Source organism: Canis lupus, chromosome 11 (assembly GCF_011100685.1).
Source record: "Canis lupus familiaris isolate Mischka breed German Shepherd chromosome 11, alternate assembly UU_Cfam_GSD_1.0, whole genome shotgun sequence".
NCBI classification, from domain to species: domain Eukaryota; kingdom Metazoa; phylum Chordata; class Mammalia; order Carnivora; family Canidae; genus Canis; species Canis lupus.
The window spans coordinates 29,826,808-29,847,204 of record NC_049232.1 but is presented as its reverse complement, the minus strand read 5'-3'; the positions used below and the strand labels follow the sequence as shown (position 1 = coordinate 29,847,204).

The window sequence follows — 20,397 nt, the reverse complement described above, 5'->3', positions numbered from 1 at the left end:
TCAGAGTCTAGGGAAGTATCCCTAGAATACACATCTGAATTCCCTTGAGATTACATTGAAGATTAGCTGTTGACCTCAAAGGAGTCGCCTTTGTAATGATGTCAACAAAAACCTCAAAAAAGTCACATTCTATGTAATGAATCAAAACTAGGACAAAGCATTAGGCACCCTGTGTAAACCGAAGAAAACTACACAAAGATGATGCTGCAGATTGGTTTTTGTCTTAACCTTCACTACACCAAGAAGTCTTCCCACTTTGGGTAATATGTCAAGAAAAATTTAGTTTTAATTCATACTTTCAGAAGAAGAGAAAGTAAAACATAACCAACATAATAGCAAATAAAAATATATTATTGTAAACAGTCTAAAAATTTTTTATAAGGGACTAAACAGCAATAAAATAAATTCAACTTCAAATCAAATTTGAATAAAAATGGGATAATAAAAAATGAAGCATAGAACTGAGCTTACTGAAATTAATTAATCTACTTAAAATCACTTTTGCATCAGTAAATGAAGAAAGCTGTCTAACTTTCTCTTGGGTTTAGGAAGAATCTTGGCATATGTTAATCCTGGAAACATTGAAGTCTTCTTTAATGTTGATCTTCTTAATCAAATCTTTATGTTTTTAGTTAATACTTTAATATATCAGAAGTTAATTTTTTTAGAGATTTTATTTATGTATTCATGAGAGACAGAGAGAGAGAGAGAGAGAGAGAGAGGCAAAGACAAGGCAGAGGAAGAAGCAGTCTCCACGCAGGGAGCCCGACGTGGGACTCCATATGATGCGGGGTCTCCAGGATCACACCCTGAGCTGAAGGCAGTGCTAAACCGCTGAGCCACCCGGGCTGCCCCCCAGAAGTTAATTTAAGTGATTATACCAAAGACATATGCTCTAATAGATAACAATGAATTATAATCAGTATTATAGAAACTAATAAATATAAATAAAAAACATTAAAATTTTTTCAACTCACCTAACTAAAGAAATCTATCAAAACAATAAATGATGCAATTTTACTTATCAAACTGACAAAAACACGAAATTCAAATATAACAGTATCTATTAGCTTCAGTATAAAGAAGGAGGTATTCTCATATCTTGCTGGTAGGAGTGTTATATGTTATAACCTTTCTGGAGTGCAATTTGGTAATAGGTATTATAAAATATATAATTTGATATGCAAGCTTGACTGAGTCCAGCATTCATCCTTTTTTTTATATAAATTTATTTTTTATTGGGGTTCAATTTGCCAGCATATAGAATAACACCCAGTGCTCATCCCGTCAAGTGCCCACCTCAGTGCCCATCATCCAGTCACCCCCAGCCCCCGCCCACTTCCCCTTCCACCACCCCTTGTTCGTTTCCCAGAGTTAGGAGTCTTTCATGTTCTGTCTCCCTTTCTGATATCTCCCACTTATTTTTTCTCCTTTCCCCTTTATTCCCTTTCACTATTTTTTATATTCTCCAAGTGAATGAGACCATATAATGTTTGTCCTTCTCTGATCCAGCATTCATCCTAATGAAATAATCATGATTCATGCAAATATATAGTTTTGAGGGGGTTTATCTCAGGGCTGCTTATGCAAGAAATAAAACTAACAACAACCTTTTCGATGGGTCTATCAAATTATGTTTCATCTATAAAATTAAAATTTAAAATAGCTGTGCAGTACCTAAAAATGTTGTAGAAAAACAACTCATATTATTTTAAAATATTTGTGGAAAAGTAAGTAAAAAATAGGAGCAACAAAATGCAATTACTGAACTTATAAAATGTATGCTTGCACAAAAAAAAAAAAAAAAAACAGATTAGTAGTTATATACCAAAAGTCCATAGCAGCTGTCTCTTGGTGATAGAATTATGAATGACTTTTGTTTTCTCTTTTTTCATCATTCTCAACAGTGAATATAGAATTATTTTTGTATATAGGAAAATATGTATTATCCTTATAAAATAAAATAAATCATTATAAAATTCTGGTTCATGACTTAATCTCGAACAAAAGTGAGATAATGAAAAAGTGGGCACTATCACAGAGAGTAAAGAAAAGAAGAAAAAATAAATTAGAAATATGACTAAGTATAAAGAGGGATGGGAGAGATGGGAGGACCATATTCCAGAAATATGTTTCATTCCAAGTAATACCGTGAGCAGGTAATAGACTTTTCATTTTTACTATGTAGGCCAAAAATTAACAGTCAGCAAAGTGTGTAAGTTTTTTTTAATGTGTGTTTCCTTAATTTACCCTTTTCATCAGTGTCTGAAGAGTTGGTGTTACTTCTTTCTAGGTTTTCTTAATGATTTGGAAAATTTTAAATAAAATTAAATATAGAACACAAATTAAATCCATTGAATATTTCTTGTAATATCAGGGGCCAAAATTAGCCATAAGGTCTCATTATTATTATTGTAGTGATGTTATTTCTACAGTCTATAATATTTTGCATGGTAGAAAGACATTTTTGTGTACTTTATTGCACTTATTCTCACCAAAATTCTTGAAAGTATTGTATTATTTTAATTTTGCAGCTGAAGAAACAAAAATCTAGCCAGTTTACATGACTCCCCATCATCTCAGCAATACACAAAACAAATGGAAACTAGCCAAACCAAATCTATGAATCGTTCTTATACTAAGGGTGACTTTGAAGAACACCTTTTCATGCCAACCATGAAACTCCTATGTTTTATTTTCCTTTTATAATAATAAACTATAATTCCAAATTATTCATTCTTTCTATGATTGATCTCTATGAGTATATAAGCCTGTTGATTATAGAACATCACAGTACAGAATTTGCAACTACTTTCTGCATTTTATCAGTTTTTTTCCACATTCCAAGCACGTTATAAAGAATGAATGCTCAAGTTCTGCAAATTATTTTTATTTTTTAAGAAATTTAGCAAAGCACTATTCTTCACTTCCAATTTGATTTAGAAAGTATATATATAACAAAACATATGCAAAGATTATTTAAAAGATGTACTTTAGATGAGATGATTATAAACATTTATGACATCCAAGAGCCTTTGAGGTTAATTTTAAGATTAAACTGGAAGAAGATTAGATTAATTTACTAAAATATTTTATTTTCATATCTATATTGTGGATTTTTAAATATAAAGTTAGAAAGTAGCCTCAACTTGCCATCAGGGAAATACATATCAAAACCACAATGAGATACCACCTCACACCAGTGAGAATGGGGCAAATTAACAAGGCAGGAAACCACAAATGTTGGAGAGGATGCGGAGAAAAGGGAACCCTCTTGCGCTGTTGGTGGGAATGTGAACTGGTGCAGCCACTCTGGAAAACTGTGTGGAGGTTCCTCAAAGAGTTAAAAATAGATCTGCCCTATGACCCAGCAATTGCACTGCTGGGGATATACCCCAAAGATACAGATGCAATGAATCGTCAAGACACCTGCACCCCGATGTTTATAGCAGCAATGTCCACAATAGCCAAACTGTGGAAGGAGCCTCGGTGTCCATCGAAAGATGAATGGATAAAGAAGATGTGGTCTATGCATACAATGGAATATTCCTCAGCCATTAGAAAAGACAAATACACACCATTTCCTTCAACGTGGATGGAACTGGAGGGTATTATGCTGAGTGAAATAAGTCAATCGGAGAAGGACAAACATTATATGGTCTCATTCATTTGGGGAATATAAATAATAGTGAAAGGGAATAGAAGGGAAGGGAGAAGAAATGGGTAGGAAATATCAGAAAGGGAGACAGAACATAAAGACTCCTAACTCTGGGAAACGAACTAGGGGTGGTGGAAGGGGAGGAGGTTGGGGGTGACTTGGTGGCGGGCACTGAGGGGGGCACTTGATGGGATGAGCACTGGGTGTTATTCTGTATGTTGGCAAATTGAACACCAATAAAAATAAATTTATTATTAAAAAAGAAAGAAAGTAGCCTCAAAGGAGCATTCAATGAGAAACAATAAAACTTAGCCTCTGACTCATTGAGCTCCTTTTTGCTCTTGTTTTGGATATTTGGAGGAGAGAGGAAAGATGTTAGCATCAAGTAGATAAGCCACCTAATACCCTGACTCCGAGTTCCTTTATCTTTCCTATTCAATAGCATTTGCCTCCATTCCACGGCAGTCATTTACTCTCATTTATAGGCTGGATATATTCAAAATTATTTGTGTAACTCAAACTTTTCTTCTGAGTTCTAGAAACCTTCACCTTAACTTAAAATTGTCATTTGGTTATCTCACAGACATCTCACAAATAATATGTCTAAACTGGAACTCTTCTATTCTCCTCAAATTGAATATATTTCCAATCTTCACTATCTCAGGAAATGGCAGCACCATACATCTAGTTGCTAAAGCCATCATCCTTCATTCCTTACTCTGCCTCACCTTCACATCAGTAAGACTTTTCTTTGTACCTACTAAATCTATTGTCAGTCAATCCAGGGTTCCTTTCCCTCTACTACCAGTATGGTAGTCCAAACTTCCTTAAAGAATTTCATTTCCATTTCCAACCATTCTCTCCCCAGCCTATCATCAAATAAAGAGGTAAAAAAAAAAAAAAAAATTCACACACAACAGCCAAAAAATCTTTTAAAACAAAACTTGCAATAATAACAAGGTCCATTAATTTTTCCAATGAGCTAACTATACATTTCATGTCCTAAGTAAAAAATATATTTTACATGCTTCTATTTCTTTCTTTAGAGCTTTATTAAGGTACAGTTAACACATAATATACTGTACATGTTAAAGCGTACAATTTGATGAGTTTTGACAGATGTATATACCTGTAAAGCCATCACAGCAATCAAGATAACAAATATATCCACCAACTCCAAATGTTTATTTATGGCCCTTGTAATGCCTCCCTCCCATCTTCCTTACCTACATCTACAGATGATCACTGATCTTATATTACTCAAGATCCGTTGATATTTTCTAGAAATTGACAGAAACGAATTAATATTTCCACTTGCCTAAACTAGTCTTATGGAATCCAAATTGTTTTTTCCAATTTCACTCTTACAAAGTGAAAAAAAAACAGTAACAAATAGGTTTACAGGTTTGATGAAAATCAGTGGAAAAATAGCAGCATGATCGTCCAATTTTGAGAATGGCTTAAAAACTTCTGAAACCCTATCAAACTTTGATAAACTGGTATCTTTTACAATCCTAATTTAAACTGCCTATATACTACTAATAAATGTCCACATTTTAATTAAAATTTGAATTAGCCTTTTCCTCAAACATAGATTTGTCTCTTTCTTTTTTCACATTATGATAATACTTTGGAAGATTCTGTATTCTAGAGACCCTGTGATGTTAGTTAAAGCAACTGAATGGGCTTTGCGTATGTTTGCCAAAAGCTAAATCTTAACAAAAGTTTACAGTGCATGGAATATTTCATTTTGTGAAAATTTTTCATAGACTTTTCCAACAGAAATTTGTTTTTTTATTTAATAATATTTGATACTTATTAATATCATTCATATAAAATTGTGATTACAAAGTATATTGAATTAATAATCTAAGGTTATCATTTATCTTTCCAGAATAATCATAGCATGTTTTGCTTCTTCTTTCTTTAAAAGAAATGTTTTCTATTGCTCTTTACAACAATGACTATGAAAGGAAATGCCAAAATATAACTAATTTCAGTTCTTTTTCAAATTTGACATTTTTTACTACCAACATAATATAAACATGCATCATTTAAATGAGCCATATTTTAATAGCATCATTTTCTCAACATTCTAACTGACACATTTCTTTTTGTTTAGGGAGACGTCTGGTAAACTGCTGTGGGATCTAAACAAGTAAGATTTAAAGCATGCTGAGTTTGTTTTGGGTTGGGGGGGTTGGCCTGACTTTCAATGTTTTTGTTTGTTTTATTACTTAATAGTATTTCTTTAATACTGCGGGTTGTAGCTTTTTAGAAAAGTGTTAACAATTTTATTGTGGAGTATGAGAAAAAAAAAAAGTAAACTTTTAACAATTTGAGATTGTTTGGAGACTTAGAAAACCTACCTGAATTTTCTGTATAAGGTAGGCAGACATAAAGACATTGCAGATGGGGTAAAATTTCAAACCCAATGTAATGGAAATGTTTTTATGAGAGTGAATATGAATCCATATCGTGAATTTTTACAAAGTATTTTTTTTTTTTTACAAAATATATATTGCTATACTTGTCTTATTCTTGCCTCTTGCTTGTCAGTAGAATAAGTCAATGGATGGTTGATTTGATTTCCCAAACCACCTCACATAGAATCATGACTCAATGCCAGAGAGTTTGGGTAATGTAAGATCCACCCCAACATTGGAATGAGATGTGTTGGGATGATGAGAGAAGAGGTTTAACTTAATAATGTTAATAAAGGACTAGGAAGGAGAAGAGATGGAATGAGGATCAAAAGGAAAGCAAATGAGTAAGGAAAGCACATAATAAGAAGGAAGAAAGCAGATCACCATAGAAATAAAGATTTAAAAAAAGATTACATACATTACATACTTCATTTGTCTCTGGAAGAACAGAATTAGAGATAGAACAAATTAGGAAAAGAGAGCAGATATTGGAACAAGTAAGACTACAGAGCAGATATCAGAGAGACAGGATATGTCATAGGTTGTGTTTGAGAAAAAAGGGAAATAGAAAGGAGTAAATAGTAAAAGATGGGGGAAGAAAGTTTAATTTTTAATGTTTCCTACTTATTTGACAATTCAATTACTTGAAGCTAGACTTAAATAGTTTTAAAAAATATAAGCATTGAATATTTCAATCTATCTTATTGAAGAAAAAATCCTAGATATTGTATAATTATGCGATGTTTCCAAGAATCTCGCTTTATGCTCAATTTAAGCCATGCTTAAATGAAGAAAATGTTTCTTGACTTGTTTTAAGTTTTCTTATGAGTATTCTAAACTTGTTCTACTCTTAAAATCACATAACTTCTGAAAAAGGGAAGATCATACATTTGGAAAGGTGAAATAACTTATTAAAATGCATTTTTAATTTACAGAAAGTATATGTTAAGCAATTCAAATTTATAGTCAGAACAATTCAAATTACTCCTGCATTCAGGGACACAAAGCCCTAGATTTACCCTATAGTTATCCTGTAATTGCTATTTACAGGCAATGGAAAGGTTAACAGTGGTGCTGATCTCAATCATAATGTACAGATTTACCAAAGAAACTTGTAGAATCGACATTTTTTTGTCTCAATGCATAAATCATACAGATTCAACAAGATAATGTCCTTTGTATTGGCATAATGATTTAAATAAGTAAAAATTCCTTTTTTAGCACCCCTTGGGAAGTGTGCTTTTAGGTTTATGATTGTTACTGCTGTTGTTCATTGGTTTTTTAGTGGCTATAATGTGTTAATCATTGACCATCACAATATAAAGTCTCTTCCTAACAGTTGAAGTATCTTGGGAAAAAGATTTTGGTTATTTATGATCTGTTATGTATAAAGTTATCACTAACGGTCTACCATCCATTATTTTTCATAACTATAGAGCAAAGTTCAATGACGGCACAGTAAAAAAGTTCCCATTGATTCTGACTCTAAAATACTGGGCAAAATCCCAACATCACCATGATGGTCCATTTAATCATTCTGGGCCTCAGTGTTTTCATGTTCAAATGAGGATAATACTACCTACTCACAGGATTACTATGGCATTTGAACAGGTCAGCAATGTGAAAGCATTTGGAATTTGGTCAACATTAGTGGTTGAGGCATGGGTTTGTGCACCCCAGAAATTCCTAGCCAAAAGCCCATAAGCCACACAAATGACTTTACAAGGTCGTAATTCAACTTTACCATTGCAAAAGTTATTTGGGGGGTAAATCAACCTATCATTTAAAAAGCTATAGTCATCATCTTCATGGCTCTACATCTGGAGTACAGGAAAAGTCTTTCAGTCTCATAAAAATCTCCACCTGCTGTCTGGTGCTGTACATTCCTCTCCTGGAATAAAACTAGGACCTCTCTTCTATTTTCGTGGCACTAGGCTAGGTGGTTTTATGTACGTCTCCTCAGATAATCCTCAAGTCAATCATAAAGAGAATATCTGATTGCCCCCCTTCACAGATGATTCTCAGAAAAGCTGACTAATGTGACTGAGTTCACCTAGATTAAAAAGGAACAGAGTTGCAATTGGGATCCAGACTCTTTTCACAGAGCATGTACACTGGGAAATACCCCTGCCTTTCTTAGTGAAATATAGTCTTTTCAATACAGATATTTGTGGAAGTATTATAGCAATGATTTTATCCAAATTGGTATAGCTAAAATGTTTCAGGAAAAGAGGAAGAAGAGGGAAAGTGATTGCTAGTTCCCAAGGAGGGGGAGTACTGCTGGAAGGGTAAGTGGTTAGTCTCACCGACTCAGTTCTGTGCCTTGAACAAGTTCTGTGGGAAGGCATTAGTGAGAATTAAAAGCAAACAAACACAAAATCTTCAATTCTTTCCTACTTGGCTATTTGACAGCAAATTCCTCAAGTCTTCCCGCATGTGCCTTTAAAATCCAATTCATCAATATTCTTATGATAGTTTAACAGAGAGAAGTCCAGTCCTATATTTCTTTCTATTTATTGACATTCTCTCCTTAACAAAAACCAAAGACCCTCTTCTTTGTATACCCCTGCTTTTCTGCCAATGGTATGAAATTTGTGGTTCATTTGAGTTGGTCTAAGTATACTTACTGAAGTCAGAGAAGAGGATAATTATTATATACAAATGCATCCTGAATAGTTCCTTTGAGACACCAGCCTCTTGAACCTCTTTAGGGGAAAAAAGCTGTTAGAAAAAATAAAAGTGAGGCTCTTACATGATGGTTAATAGTTTAAAAAATATATTTGTTTCTCATTAACTTCACAAAAATAAACCTGTTTTAGCTTTTTTAAGATAAGTTGTCCTAAAAGGTTATACTATTGAGCAAAATCAAGAAATAATTCTCTATTTCTTCATACACAGGTATACTCACATGCACAGACATACTAACAGACACAATTACATGTACACAGAGACTATAACAGGATCATTCCCTACTTTCTTTTTTTATTATTTTTTTATTTTATCTTTTTCATTCCCTCCTTTCAATGAAATATCCCATATTGTCTGTTTTTTTTAGAATACATTGAAAAAGTAATTTTGGAGAAAAGTTGAAATGATTGAGTCTTAAATGTATTATACCACTTTTAAAACTTTAATAATCCAAGCCTATCTAAAAACTATGTTTGAAGTAATCACTGTTGTGCCTTGTAAACAAGAGGCTGACTGTGTTTAGAAATATGCTTGCATTGTACTGATATCACAATACAGATTTTTCTTTCCTCAGATTGTCTCCAGTGTAAACACACTGCTTGATAAAGATGACAGGAAAGCTAACTTGATTGCTAGGCAGCTGTATTGTTATTACCATAGATAAACACACTTATTTCCTCTTTGGAGTATTCCTAGTAAGGAATTTCTGGACGAGTATAATGTTTTCTTTTGAGTTGATTATAATCTTATTTATTTTAGGTAATCACATAGGTATCCTTTATACTTTTGTAAGACTGAATTTAAAGCAGAGAAAAGTTCAGAGGGAAAAGGTGAGCTATTAAATGTTGTTTTTCAGGGCATGATTAGAAACAGTGATGTTATTATTGGAGTCTTATACAAAAGGAGGAATCAAAATTGTACAACACCAGCGTGTTTCCATCTAGATTATGAAACCTAAGTGTTATCTTGGGATCATGGAGGAGCTTTATTTACAATATCAAGTTTGCTTATGAAACTCAAATAAATGTTTCCAGGAAGAAAAGAGGTAATAATAGTAATGGACCAAACAGTTGTTTATTTTGCACGGTTACCTCTTGATTTTGAAAGAGAGTTATCGTTCTCCTGTGAATCTTATATAAAGCTTACAATTTACTTGCTATAAAAAAATGTTCATTATCCGCAAAAAAACTCCAGATTATGAGGATCAGCAGGCATCAAGAGGGCAGAAATACAGCAGCAGAATTCCGCAGTAAGAAAGCATCAGAGTCCAGTCTGGTTAAATTGTAGGATGTACCTAACAAGGATCATGTTACCTAGGAACTATGGCTTGTGCTTTGGCACTTTCAGATAACTCATGTGCCCTGAGTGTCTTTTTGTGATGAAAAGGAAGGGTTGATTTAGTGGGACCTGAGTAATGGAAAAAATGCTGGCAATAGCACCTTCACCACCACTACGAAAAAACCCATTGGACATTGGACACCTCCCATGTCTGATAACAGCCAGGACTCCCAGAATTGTGATGTCACTTTGAGTATCTGGGTCAGGGCAGAGGTGGTCCTGTCTATAGTATCCATACATGCAAGAGTACTAATACTTGGATAATCTCGTAGAGCCATATATTTGCATCTGGAAAAAAAATCAGTATCCAAAAGAACTATTTCAGCATAGCAGATTAACTGGCCTCCAGTACCATCTACAATGCAGCGGGGAAAGGAAGAAAAAGAGGCTTGTTGCATGTGCCCTTTGGGGCAGTAAAACACTCATCATTCATCTGACACAGACTGTTACCAAACATAGAAGTGAGTGAAGATCCTTCCATATTTGAAGACTATTATTAGTTCTGTCTTGTGAGTGATCGCTTCTTTGCTATCATTAATGATCAATGATAGAACACAGCAACGATGGTGCAGCACTATGGGGTACTCCCACGACGCATTTATTTTCCCCATCACCTTGAGAGTGGTTTCCAAGATTAATTCTTGTGTCACTGCCCCCTTATATTAATTATTGCTGCAGAAGCTCTTTATAATATATCAGGGGTTAGCCACTCTTTTGTTACTTTGATGTGAAGTCCCTAAAGCCTCAGAGATTGAAAACACACAAGCAAACAAACAAAAGAACTGGCAAGACTTTTCAAACACCATTGTGTATACCTTTTTAAAACTAATATCTGTATTATCTGCACCCCCTCTCTCTAATTCCCTTTCTTTCTGCGCTTGTAAGCATGATTTGTTTCATTCATCTATTTCATTCAAGAAATTCAGACACTCGAAGAACTTGGCAGAAAACTTCATCTGAGACAGCAAGCAACCCTCTGATAGAGATTCGATATAACTGTTTGGCAGTGCAGGCTAGTGGCTAGTGAATGCAAAAACAAAACAACTGCTTATGGTAGCAGCACAGATACTAAAACTGGAACCATTCAGAGAAGGTTAGTAAGGCCCCTGAGCAAAGGCAAGTCACAGATTTTCTATTGGCATTGCTGAGTTTTGTGAAACTGTAAATTCTACTCTTCTACCTGATGTTACAGGATGAAATGGCAAGGATATACATCCTCATATGGTCGATAATGGCGATCCCTTATCACAGGTTCCAGAATGACACAAATGCATACAAATAGATTCAGACTTTAATAGATGGAGCTGAATAGAAATTTCAATACTGTTGGGTAAATCTGCTTTGTTCTTTTACCCACTTAAAGTAGAGCAATCATTTAACATTGTAAATAATTTCCCTGTATCTGTGTATGAAAGAAAAGCATCTTATCTGTTGGTTGTTTTTTTAGCCATGTATATTAAAATCACCTACCATAACTTCCTCAAGTGCATGGATTTCTCTCTCTCTTGTAGTCTTCATTATTCAAGAGTGAATAATTCTTGGCTCATGGTATTTACCCCTGCTTATTAACCAAGTATGTACTGGGCAAGTGTATCAGTTTCCTCTGCTGTGTAACAAATTACTACAAATTCAGTGGCTTAATACAACATATATTCATTCTCTCACAGTTTCTATGGGTAGGGACAGGCACCGCTTATCTAGGTCCTTTGCAAGGATGTAGACAATACATCAGACAGGGCCTAGTTCTCATTTTGAGGCTCTACCAGTGATGGATCCACTTCCCAGTTCATTCACATTGTTGGCAGAATTCATTTCCTTTCTACCATAAGAGCAAGGGCTCCAACTTCTTGCTGCCTGTTGGCTGGAGGCTCCTCTTAGCTCCCTGAGGCTGCCTGAAGTTCCTTGACTTTATGAGTCTCTCCACAGGACCTCTCTCAGCTTGGCGCCTTGCTTCCTGAAAACTCTAGCACCACTGGATAGCAAGATGAAATACTATACAATGTATCATATTTGGAGAGCGGACTCCTATCACCTTTGCCAAATTATATTCATTGGAAGCGTATCATAGGTTCTGTCCATACCAAAAGAAAGGGACCCTGGAGAGCACCTTAGAGTCAGTCTGACAGAGCAGCTATCGTGATAAGAACCAGTTTCAGCCTTAAAATCCCAATGAATCAGAATTTAAAATAATGTTACAGGAACAAAATGTTAGATTGGTCTTACCGAAGAAAATGTAAAATAACTATAGGGTATAGAGTTGTCACTACAGTAGTATTATGAAAGCACCATACTCACAGTACTTCCCATTGTAAGAGGTTGGATCTTCAGGGAATAGGAATGTATTCTTAGCTACTTTGACAATGAATAACATGTGACCCTCTTTCCTTGATGAGTGCATTCTGAGTTTCAGGACTCTGAATAACACAGTTTGTACTTAATGTACACCTCACTTGTCTCCATTGTTGACCTGTAACAACCACAGAGGTGATTATATACTAAGTAATTATATGCTGCAGTTAATACACATTTTACCATCTATTTATCCATAGGTCTGTTTTCTCACATAAGCACTTAATTCTATAATATTTAAATCAAAAGCTCCAGGCTTACTAGTCCTTTAGGATGTGACAACAATGGATGAATTATAAGCTATTACGCCAAGGAACAGTGAATAGAGACATGTGGGACCATGTAATACCGGAGCAGCCACATCTGGTGTTTCCTAAAAAATTCCACAACTTCATATATTCCTGTTGTTCAAAGACAGATACTATTTCTGAGTGCCCCTGCAGACCGTAATTGCCACTGTCTACATAGAAAAAGTAATCTCTAAAGTAACCAGGATACATACTCCATAGCAATCTATAATTAGGGCAATCTAAGATATGAGGATACTACATACGAACCCTAATGTAAAGAAGATTTTTTTCCATACCAAAATAACCAATATAAACAATTCAATCTGACCAATATTTATTTATCCACATTAGCTCTTGTTGGGGGACACTTTTTGTGTCTGACATGTAATAAACGTGGAAATTTTCAGCCCACCACTCACCCTACAATGTAACAATGATCATACGACAACTTACTGCATGTGTTTCAGTCAGAATCCTGTCAGGAAAATGATGGCACAATTGAAAGAGGTTGAAGAGAGTTTATTAAAGGGAGGGACAAGATTTAAGAATAGTGAAGCATCTTGCATTAACTACAACCAGAATCTACTTCCATGCCCAGGCCTACAGAGAGACCTGTCCTGTTTAAGAGGGCCACCCGAGAAGAATCTGACCTTAAATAAAGAAAAGCAACATGCTAACATGTGTCCTGCAGGTTAGGAAACAAATATCATAACTCTTCATTTCATGTACCTTTTAATATTCTGCTGGTGTTTCACATTGCCGAACCAACAAGAAGCCACGAGGAAAGAGAACCTGGTGGATATGGTGCATAAATGCTGAGCTCATGAAACACAGAGCAAGGGTGTGTGTGTATGTGTTGGGGAAGGTGAGTCAAAGAATGGATCAGGAGGGGTCAGCAGGGATTATCTTATCACATATCAATGTGTATCAAAACTGAGAGAGTTGTGGAGAATTTTGTCTTATTTTTATTAAAAGTCCAGCTTTTGTCCATGGTCTGAATTCTGTCAGTTTCTTCCTTTTACACCTAGGGATTCAAACATATATTGAACCTTATTTTTTAACATCACCTTAGGAACTGCATCAATCATTTATTTCATTTGTTAATATTCTGACCTCTTTCCAGAAACCATGGGGCTTCTAACAGAGGTTGTTGAAATCTTCAATTATCTTTTAACCATTCATAACTAGAGATGTCCCCAAAGCAGTTTCTAACAGTTTCCATCTTCATACAGGTTGCCTAGCTTAGGATACTTACATAATTCCAAATATTCTGTAGAGGAAGTTCCATAGATTATAAAAAAATAAAATTACCTAAGATTTCTCCACATGGGCTACAAGTCCACAAAAAATTTTCAGAACCCCCTTAAAAAAAATCTACCCAAAATCTAGAGAGACTTTCTGAAGGTTGCCATAAGTTATAGTTTGTTACCTAATGATTTTGCAATCTACCCTTATACTTTTTATGCAAGTAAATTAAAAGACAAGAAGCTCTATGCCCAGATTTGGGATATTACTTTTAAAACGCTTTTTGAGATAGAGTATTTCAAAATTGGCACATAAATTACTGAATGAAATCCTCCAGTTTTATCAATGGAGAGACCAATAACTTCTATATCTAAATTATATTAACTCTAATTCAAATCATTATTCAACATTTTTAAAATTTCTAATCACCCATACACATTTGGATAAATCATTCTCATTTTTTGTCTTCATGAAATCTTTCTTCCACTTTTGAATTAAAAGTTACAACTAAAATCTATGGATCACTTAGTCATTAATGTTAGGACTGTGAAAGCATGCAAACCAATATTTCAGTTCTATTGAATTTTAAGGTTAGCCTTTGTCTGACATTAAACAAGTCCATTTTTATTAATTTTCAATTTTATCATTTCTTATGTAGATGATATTCCTGATCTTTTGTTGTGTTTTTTTAAGTTTTCATTTAAATTTCAATTAGTTAACATACAGTGTAGTAGTAATTTCAGATGTACAATGTAGTGATTTAACACTTCTGTACAACACCCCATGCTCATCACAAAAAAGTGCCTTCCTTAATTCCCATCATCTATTTCACACATCTCTAACACCCTTCTCCCTTCTGGTCACCATCAGTTTATTCTCTATAGTTAAGAGTCTGCTATAAACATCAGGGTGCATGTATCCCTTCAAATTAGTATCTTTGTATTCTTGGGTAAATATCAGTAGTGCCAATGCTGGATCATAAGGTATTTCTAGTTTTAATTTTTTTGAGAAACCTGCATACTGTTTCCCAGAGTGGCTGCACCTCTTTCTCCACATCCTTGCCAACACCTGTTTTTTTCTTGTGTTGTTGATTTTAGCCATTTAACAGGTGTGAGGTAATATCTCATCATAGTTTTGATTTGCATCTCCCTGATGATGAGTGGTGTTGAGCATCTTTTCATGTGCCTGCTGGCCATCTGTGTGTCTTCTTTGGAGAAATTTCTGTTCATGTATTCTGCCCATTTTTTCATTGGATTATTTGTCTTTTGGGTGCTGAGTTTTTTTATTTTTAAGTTTTATTTATTTTTTTTAAGATTTATTTATTTATTCATTCAGAGAGAGCGAGAGAGAGGCAGAGACACAGGCAGAGGGAGAAGCAGGCTCCATGCAGGAAGCCCGATGTGGGACTCGATCCCGGGTCTCCAGGATCACAGCCCGGGCTGCAGGCGGCGCTAAACCGCTGCGCCACCAGGGCTACCCGGGTGCTGAGTTTTATAAGTTCTTTATATATTTTAGATACTAACCCTTTATCGGATATATCATTGCAAATTATCTTCTCCCATTTTAGGTGATTTTTTTTCCTTCACTGTGCAGAAGTTTTTTTGTTTTTTGTTTTTTGTTGTTGTTGTTGTTGTTGTTGTTGTTGTTTTTATGAAATCCCAATGGTTTATTTTTGCTTTTGTTTCCTTTGCCTCCAGAGACCCATCTAGAAGAAAGTTCTTACAGGGGATGTCAAAGAAGTTACAAAGAAGAATTGTGAATTTATTTTTGTGTGTAGTGTAAGAAAGTGATCCAGTTTCATTGTTTTGCACGTTGCTATCCAGTATTCCCAAAACCATTTGTTGAAAAGACTATTTCCCATTGTACATTCTTTCCTGCTTGGTTGAATATTAACTGGCCATATAGTTGTGGGTTTATTTCTGGGTTTTCTATTGTGTCCTATTGATCTATGTGTCTATTTTTGAGCCAGTGCTATACTATTTTGATTATTACAGCTTTGTAATATAACTTGAAATCTGGAATTGTGATGCATCCAGCTTTGCTTTGCTTTTTTCAAGATTGCTTTGGCTATCTGAGGTCTTTTGTGGTTCCATGCAAACTTTAGAATGGTTTATTTTAGCTCTGTGAGATATGTTGATATTTTGATAGGGACTGCATTATGTGTAGATTGCTTTGTGGATTATAGACCTTTTTAACAATGTCTGTGTTTCCAATCCATGAGCATGGGATATCTTCTCATTTCTTTGTGTCATCTTCAATTTCTTTCATCAGTGTTTTATAGTTTTCAGAGTACAGCTCTTTCTCCTCTTTGGTTTTAGTCCTAGGTATCTTATTGTTTTAGGTGCAATAAACAGGATTGACTCCTTAATTTCCCTTTCTGTTGTTTCATTATTGGTACATAGAAATGCAACAGATTTCTGTATATTGATTTTGCATCTGCAACTTTGGTGAATTCATTTTTCAGTTCTAGTAGTTTTTTGGTGGTGTCTTTCAGGTTTTCTATGTACAGCATCATGTAATCTGCAAATGGTGAAATTTTTACTTTTTCTTTTCCACTTTGGATGACTTAATTTTTTTGTTGTCTGATTGCTGTGGCTAGGACTTCCAATACTATGATAAATAGAAGTAGTAAAAGTGGACACCCCTATCTTATTCCTGCCCATAGAGGAAAAGCTCTCAGTTTTCCCCTATTGAGAATGATATTAACCAACGGTTTTTCACAAATGGCCTATACAATTTGAGGTCTGTTCCCTATAAACTTATTTTTGAAGACTTTTAATGATAATGGAAGTTGTATTTTGTCAAATGCTTTTTCTGTAGCTATTGAAATGATCATATGGTTCTTATCCTTTCTTTTATTAACACGATGTGTCACATTGATTGATTTGCAAATATTGAACCACATTTGGATCCCAGGAATAAATCCCACTTGATTGTGGTTAATAACTTTTTTAATGTATTGTTGGATTCAGTTTGCTAAGATTTTACTGAGAATTTTTACATCTATGTTCATCAGGGATATTGGCCTTTTTTGGTGGTGTCTTTACCTGGTTTTGGTATCAGGGCAATTCTGGCTCATAGAATGAATTTGGAGGTTTTCCTTTTTCTTCTATTTTTTGGAATAGTTTGAGAGGAATAGGCATTAATTCTTCTTTAAATATTTGTTAGAATTCACTTGTGAGGGATGCCTGGGTGGCTCAACGGTTGAGTGCCTGCCTTCTGCCTAGGGTGTGATCCTGGAGTCCTAGAATTGAGTCTCACATCAGGCTGCTTGCATGGAGCCTTCTTCTCTCTCTGCCTATGTTTCTGCCTCTCTCTGTGTGTCTCTCATGAATAAATAAATAAAATTTAAAAAAAAATAAATCACCTGTGAAGCCATCTGGTCCTGGACTTCCGCTTATCATGAGTTTTGTTGTTGTTGTTGTTGTTTTTAATTTCTGATTCAATTTCTTTACTAGTAATTTGTTCAATGTTTTTATTTCTTCCTGTTTCAGTGTTGGTAGTTTATATATTTCCAGGAATTTGTCCATTTCTTCCAGTTTTCCCAATTTGTTGGCATAAGGTTTTCATATTCCTCTAATTTTATTTCTGCTTGTTGGTTGTTATTTCTCCTCTCTCATTTGTGATTTTACTTCTTTTTGTTCCTTTCTCTTTTCTTCCTGATAAGTCTGACTATAGGACTGTCAATTTTATTAATTTTTTCAAAGAACCAGCTTCTTGTTTCATGATCCCTTCTATTGTGTGTGTATGTGTGTGTGTTTGATTTGGTTTGGTTTGGTTTTTGTTTTACTTTTAGTTTCTATATAATCTATTCCTGCTCTGATCTTTACTATTTCCTTCCTTCTGCTGGTTTGAGGCTTCATTTTTTGGTCTTTTCTAGCTCTTTAGGTCTCTTGTGACCATCTTTGTTTTAAAGTCAGTTTATCTGAAAATTATTAAAAATTATATAAATTAATAAAGTCTAGTTTGTCTGATATAAGTATTGCTACTCTGGCTTTCTTTTGACATCCATTTCCATAAATGTTTCTCTGTCCCCTCACTTTTAAACTGCAGGTCTTTAGGTCTTAAATGAATTTTCTGTAGACAGCATGTCGATGGGTCTTGATTTTTTATTCACTCTGATGCCATATACTTTTGATTGAAGTGTTTAGCCCATTTACATGTAAAGTGATGATCAATAGATAAGGATTTACTGCCATCTTCTTACTTGTTCTGTCATTGTTTCTGAAGATTTTCTCAGATCCTCTCTTGTCTTTTTAGGGGCTCTTCAGACAGATTGCTATTTCCACACTCTCTGCCCCTGGGTCATTTGTCTGCCTTCTCTCCAAGAGCAGAAGTGTGCCTATGGGCTCTATCCCAGCCAAGCTGACTAACTTTTAAAACTCCAGGTTTTAAACTCCACTAGTTACAAGAACTCACAAAATTCAGCCTCTCTTGTTTTCCAAGCCAATGTTTTGGGGAAATATTTTCTTTGTGTGTTCCACTGTGCACTCCTCTCTCTCTTGCCCTTTTCTTGCCCATGACTCCTTCTTTTTTATAGCACCTGTGATCCATTTCTCCCCTAAATTCCATCTCCAAACTTCTACTTTTTTCATTGTGACCTCTTCTCTCCTTTCAGTTATGGAGTTTGTTCTGTCCGTCTTCAGGTCTATTTCTGGGGTATTTAGGATGATTTAATAGCTATCCAGTTGTATTCATAAGACAAGGCAAGCCGAGGTCCTCTTATTCCACTACCATCTCCCAAAATATCTTGTGATTTTGGTATTGTGCATATAAATAGTGTTTTGTAAATGTCAAACTATTGAGCATAATGGTGAATAATTGCAAAAGGAATATTAGGTGAATGAGAGAATTTTTTGTACTTTTACAGAAAAGTCTACCATATGTATACACATATTAGCTCGATATTATGTGGGGTTTTTTGGTTTATTTTTCAAATAGATGGATTTCTTCCTAAAGCAGTGTGCCTAGGACAACTTTTATTTCCTTCTCTAATTACACTTATATCATTTAAGATTTTTTTCCTTTAAGCACAATATCATAAAATTTACCTTAAGCAAAATTGTTTTTTACCTGACGTGATACTTACTCCATTAGTATTCTGATAAACAGAACAATGAAAAATCATATGTAGTTTAAAAAAATAGTTAGAATAATATAGTGTGTTTTGAAGTTATGTAACCAGTAATTAGTAGCAGTAGTAGTAGTAGTAGTAGTAGTAGTAGCAGCAGCAGCAACAATGAGGATATTTGCAAAACTCTAAAGATCATATTAAGTGGTTGGAATATTTTAAACCATAATCTTGCCTTTTAAGTTTTTCTTTTAATTTTATTTGTTTATTCATGAGAGACACATAGAGAAAGGCAGAAACATAGGCAGAGGGAGAAACAGGCTTCCCACAGACAGCCTAATGTGGGACTTCATCCCAGGACCCCAGGAACACACCCTAAGCTGAAGGCAGACACTCAACCACTGAGCCACCCAGGCATCCCTTGCCTTTTAATTTTTTCTTTTTTTTCTGCTTTCATACCCACACTTTTTCCATAGAGTTGACAGATTGGAGACTCTAGAAGGCATTCTTATTAAGTGATGGAAGAGAAAATGCATGGGTAATTGGCAGCCTATCGTGGACGGTAGCTTTCTTAGCCACACTATAGGATAAGTAGGTATTTGAAATAGCTAAAAATATTAAAAGATACCACCTTGTAACTGTCTTTTTATTTATTATTTTTTTGTTTTCCTCAAGCAAATTTTTTAAAATTTCTGATTCTTAAATGATACTTGTTTTCTATTTTTAACTGATTTTAATTAGCCTTCTCTTCCACAACTTCGGATGAGAGAGAGAGAGAGAGAGAGAGAGAGAGAGAGGCAAAGACATAGGCAGAGGGAGGAGCAGGTTCCATGCAGGGAGCCCGATGTGGGACTCCATCCCGGGACTCCAGGATTATGCACTGGGCCAAAGGAGGCACTAAACTGCTGAGCCACCCAGGGATCCCCGTGGCATAAGCTTTCAAAAAAAAATTAAGACTTTCCAAAAACTGATTCCTTCCTTCAGGTTTAGTCTTATTTTTCTACCCTATATTCACTTTCATGCATCCTGTGCTTTAAGACTACTAAATGTATCATCTTGCTTCCCAAAAGGCTCTTCCTTGATGGTACCATGACTTTTATATGTGTTCCCCCCCGACCCAGTTAATCCTACAGTACTCTAAGTAACTTCTAATAGCTCTTACTGCACTCCATTATAATAGCGTATATATGCCTATACTTTCCAAAGGAAGGAGAATGATTTGAAGATGGGAATATCATCTAATTCTTCTTCATGTCACCAGCGGAGTAACTCATGGATATAGGATACAACAAAATGTTTATGAATAAGTTAATTGACCAACAGAAAAAAACT

At 34.9% G+C, this 20,397-nt stretch overlaps 1 protein-coding gene and 1 non-coding gene across 47 annotated transcripts in view; both read left to right on the top strand.

The window, feature by feature from the left end:
- The window catches only part of PTPRD (protein tyrosine phosphatase receptor type D), a 2,163,408-nt gene that overhangs the window by 1,501,774 nt on the left and 641,237 nt on the right, over positions 1–20,397 (top strand). For 18 of the 46 annotated variants that reach the window (XM_038552371.1, XM_038552384.1, XM_038552366.1 and 15 more), the window contains exon 1: positions 5,794–5,816. The gene's annotated coding sequence lies outside the window, so the exon portion shown is untranslated. Of the gene's footprint in view, positions 1–5,780; positions 5,817–20,397 lie in introns of those variants that run through there. The other 28 variants (XM_038552342.1, XM_038552385.1, XM_038552349.1 and 25 more) reach the window with 4 other exon arrangements.
- On the top strand, positions 11,155–11,263 carry LOC119874073. Its single transcript, XR_005367298.1, has one exon. It is a non-coding gene; the product is annotated as a U6 spliceosomal RNA (small nuclear RNA).